This window comes from Tiliqua scincoides, chromosome 1, assembly GCF_035046505.1.
Source record: "Tiliqua scincoides isolate rTilSci1 chromosome 1, rTilSci1.hap2, whole genome shotgun sequence".
In the NCBI taxonomy this organism is placed as follows: domain Eukaryota; kingdom Metazoa; phylum Chordata; class Lepidosauria; order Squamata; family Scincidae; genus Tiliqua; species Tiliqua scincoides.
The window spans coordinates 259,695,644-259,699,281 of record NC_089821.1 but is presented as its reverse complement, the minus strand read 5'-3'; the positions used below and the strand labels follow the sequence as shown (position 1 = coordinate 259,699,281).

The 3,638-nt window shown below is 45.6% G+C and overlaps 1 pseudogene; it reads right to left on the bottom strand.

Moving 5' to 3' along the window:
* Nucleotides 1–3,272: 3,272 nt before the first annotated feature.
* LOC136637419 (5S ribosomal RNA) lies at nucleotides 3,273–3,392 on the bottom strand (annotated as a pseudogene).
* Nucleotides 3,393–3,638: the final 246 nt, after the last annotated feature.

The following is a 3,638-nucleotide window of genomic DNA, read 5'->3' as shown; positions in this document are numbered from 1 at the left end:
GTACTCGGAAATCTTTTTTATAGGTTGCTGAAACTCAGTGAAACTCAGTGGAATTTAAAGAGATTAAATGTACATAGGATGGCAGTATAATGTGCGATCAGCCTGAAGAAAACACAGGTCATGGTTCAGGATATGGACTCACCTCCCTGCATTACAATCTCTGCGCATGAACTGGAGGTTGTCCATGACTTTGGGTGTACCTTGGCTCAACGATCTCCGACACTCTTTCTCTCCATACTGAGCTAAACAAATGCATCGGTAAAGCAGCTACCACGTTTTCCAGACTCACAAAGAGAGTCTGGTCCAACAAGAAGCTGACGGAACATACCAAGATCCAGGTCTACAGAGCTTGCGTCCTGAGTACACTTCTGTACTGCAGCGAGTCATGGACTCTCCGCTCACATCAGGAGAGGAAACTGAACGCTTTCCACATGCGCTGCCTCCGACGCATTCTCGGCATCACTGGCAGGACAAAGTTCCTAACAACACAGTCCTGGAACATGCTGGAATCCCTAGCATGTATGCACTGCTGAAACAGAGACGCCTGCGTTGGCTCGGTCATGTTGTGAGAATGGATGATGGCCGGATCCCAAAGGATCTCCTCTATGGAGAACTCGTGCCAGGAAAGTGTCCTACAGGTAGACCACAGCTGCGATACAAGGACATCTGCAAGAGGGATCTGAAGGCCTTAGGAGTGAACCTCAACAAGTGGGAAACCCTGGCCTCTGAGCAGCCCGCTTGGAGGCAGGCTGTGCAGCATGGCCTTTCCCAGTTTGAAGAGACACTTGGCCAGCAGTCTGAGGCTAAGAGGCAAAGAAGGAAGGCCCATAGCCAGGGAGATAGACCAGGGACAGACTGCACTTGCTCCCAGTGTGGAAGGGATTGTCACTCCCAGATTGGCCTTTTCAGCCACACTAGACGCTGTGCCAGAACCACTTTTCAGAGCGCGATACCATAGTCTTTCGAGACTGAAGGTTGCCAATACAATAATGTACACATTTCCTCCTTGGAGCACTGTGCATTGTGCATATTTGAAAGCTTTCGTTCAGCCCATAATTACATATTTTTAAGACCCAGTGACATCATTTTGGATTTATCTTTATGTTAGAAACTTCCAGTTTAGCATGGTGGTGATCCCCAAGAGACATACGTTTTGGAAAACAGTTAAAAGAGCTTATGTTAAAATTGCAAAGTGCAGCATTTTACGCAATCTGTTGCATTTCTTTTAGACATTTAAAATATGGTATATCTAAATACTACTTCATTGATTTCCAGAACTCTCACTGGTGCAAAGATGTCTATAACCAAGTATTGATAGGGACAGGATATTTCTAGTACATGCAGCAATTGATAGCTATGCCTAGAAGTGTTAACATATGTGGAGGAAGCTAGAAAAGGAAGTGTTGAATTTATGTTCCAGGGCAGATGGACTTCTTTTTGATTTCTGTTAGATGCCAGAACGTAACATATTGGCTATTTTCTCATGTGTATTATTATGTTGTGTTTTAAAAACTTGACAAAAATTGAACATTCCTTTTTGACTGGCTTACCACCAATGATGATTCTCATGTAGATTCTCATGTATTAAAAGGTTATTAAACACTTATCAGAGAATGTTCATATTCTTCTCTAGCATGATATTAGTGATTGGTGTGCTGAACTAAGCATTAGGAGCCCACTTCTATACTACTACACTACAGGTATTTTTATACCGCCTTTCTTGGTCATCAGATTTCTCCTCGGACTTTATTCAAGGTGGTTTACATAGGCAGGCAATTTTTAAATCCCCGTAGGGATTTTTACAATTTGAAAGGTTCTATCTTTCAAGAAACCACAACATTCAGATGTTTCTTTCATTGATCTGGTCGCACATTCTGGCCTCCATCCTCCCACGCTCAGAGCAGATGGAATAACTCGGCTCAGCTTGTCAGCTGCTTCAAGGTTGCATGGTGCCGGTGGCCTCGAACTGGCGACCTTCGGATGTTATCTTCAGACAAATGGAGGCTCAACCCTCTAGACCAGACCTCCTGCCCACTCCTATCCCTAATCATACTGTAGCATGCAGACATGCCAACGGAGCCAGAAGGTCAAGAGAAGGCAAAGAAATATATACTTTTACTTACCTTTGGGTAGGCTTCCTGACCACCTAAGAATCTTCTTGGATTCATGGGAGCTACATAGCTGGCATAGGTCTGTGGAGAGGAAAAGGGTGTAGGAAGGACTGGGAATGGGGAAATAGCATCATGCACAAGTCACTACAGCCAGGTTCCAACACCCACCCCCAAACTGCCCCCTTCACATCCAAAACTTCTCTGGACCTCTCTCCCCACCCACAGCAAACTACCACCACCAATGTACTGAGGTCTGCACAGCCTGGGCTCATAGTGATGAGCATATAGAACTGCCACTGCTTTGTGACAGTGGATCTGAATGCCAATGGTCTGTGCCATCACTGGACCTTTTATGAGACTTATCAGAAGGTATACTGTCATAAAAGGTCCATAGGATTGGGTCAGTCACTCACTCTCAGTCCAACTTACCTTAGAGGTTTGTTGAGATGAGATAGAAATTTGCACACCAAGTTTAAGTTCCTTGAAGGAAGGACAATGCTGTCATGTTTAATCTACTGTAAAGGGTGAAAATTTAGGATGCAATCCTATTCACACTTTCCCAAGAGTAAGCTCCACTGAATATAGTGGAACTTGCTTCAGAGTAAACATGCATAGGATTGCACAGTTAGATACTTGATTTTCAGTCAGCAAACTCCTCTGCCTTAGCAAACTGTTACACACAAAAATACAATCCAAAGTTAGTGGAAGAATGGAGTAGAAGAATGGAGAGGCCCTCAGTGGAAGAATGCATGCACTATTCCCACCACATGTCCAGAATGACTGATTCAGGGCCCAATCCTATGCAAATTTCGATCATGGGTGCAGCTGCAATGCAGCCCTGAGGTAAGGGCACAAATGTTCCCATACCTTGAGAAGGCCTCTGTGACTGCCTCCCCACCACAGGATGAAGTGCACACCCCATTGGCTCAGCTGCCCTGGCACTGGAAAGTTGGATAGAATTGGGCCTTTACAGTCCAGTCCTATGGTTTCCCTGCCATAGCATGAGCGTTGCCAAAGCAGGCTGTACTGCATGCTATAGTGAAGGGCTGATCAGAAGGTAAGGGAAAATATTTTCCTTTAAACAGCCCATAAGCCTCCCAATCACCAATGGGTCTCCTCGGACCTGGTTGTCAACCTTCAGTCTCGAAAGACTATGGTATAAGCCTACAGCACCTGATATTCCCAGGTGGTCTCCCATCCAAGTACTAACCAGGCCTGACCCTGCTTAGCTTCCAAGATCAGACAAGATTGGGCATGTGCAGGGTAACAGTTGCTATACCAGCTCTTTAGCTGCACAAGTCTGAAAAGACAAAGGGGGTGAGGTGGCTTGCTCCAGAGGGGATAGTATCTGGCGCAAGTCACCTACATTGAGTGCCAGTCCTTCCTGCCTCTGGCACACCTCCCATCCTTGCCCTGTTCTGCCTTCCCTGCCCCATTACATTCCTGCCACTGAATTACTTTCATTGGTGGTTATTCTGTTTTCTGCCATTGCTGGTGGGATCTCCAAGGCAGTCCGAAAGCACATGG